We start from the raw sequence: 819 nt of genomic DNA, 5'->3' as shown, positions 1-819 counted from the left end.
CATTGACTTCCATAGTATTTTTTTCCATACTATAGAAGTCAATGGGGACCAGCAACCATTTGATAACCAACATTCTTCAAAATATCTTTTGTTCTCAACAGAAGAAATGAATTCATGTTTGGAACAATTTGAGGCAGAGTAAATGATGATAGAATCTGCATTTCTGGGTGAACGGTCGTTACACAACGACACATAAATTACAATGAATCCTGGATAAAACTCCAGTGTTCTCCTTCAGGAAACGTGGTGAACGGGACCATCGGCAAGCAGATGGTGGACACTCTGGTGGAGTCCTCCAGCAACGTGGAGATGATTCTCAAGTTCTTCGACATGTTCCTCAAGCTGAAAGATCTGACGACCTCGGAGAACTTCAAGGAGCACGACCCCGACCGTAAAGGAGTGATCTCCAAGAAGGAGTTCCAGAAGTCCATGGAGAACCAGAAGCAGTACTCTCAGTCCGAGATCGAGTTCCTGCTGTCCTGCGCCGAGGCCGACGAGAACGACATGTTCAACTACGAAGAGTTCGTCGAGCGCTTCCACGAACCCGCCAAGGACATTGGCTTCAATGTGGCGGTTCTGCTCACCAACCTGTCGGAGCACATGCCTCACGATTCCCGTCTCTCCACCTTCCTGAACTTGGCCGAGAGCGTTGTGAACTACTTCGAGCCCTACCTGGGCCGCATCGAGATCATGGGCGGCGGCAAGAGAATCGAGAGAGTTTACTTCGAGATCAGCGAGTCCAGCCGAACGCAGTGGGAGAAACCGCAGGTCAAGACCAGTCGCATTTATTTCTACAATGCAGATTGATTCAAAGCAGCT

The 819-nt window shown here is 48.8% G+C and overlaps 1 pseudogene; it reads left to right on the top strand.

Moving 5' to 3' along the window:
• The window catches only part of LOC107567341 (ryanodine receptor 3-like), a 151,036-nt pseudogene that overhangs the window by 127,594 nt on the left and 22,623 nt on the right, over positions 1 to 819 (top strand).

Source organism: Sinocyclocheilus grahami, unplaced genomic scaffold (assembly GCF_001515645.1).
Source record: "Sinocyclocheilus grahami isolate Dianchi unplaced genomic scaffold, SAMN03320097.WGS_v1.1 scaffold1149.1, whole genome shotgun sequence".
Classification (NCBI taxonomy): Eukaryota; Metazoa; Chordata; class Actinopteri; order Cypriniformes; family Cyprinidae; genus Sinocyclocheilus; species Sinocyclocheilus grahami.
This window is presented reverse-complemented; position numbering and strand designations above follow the sequence as displayed.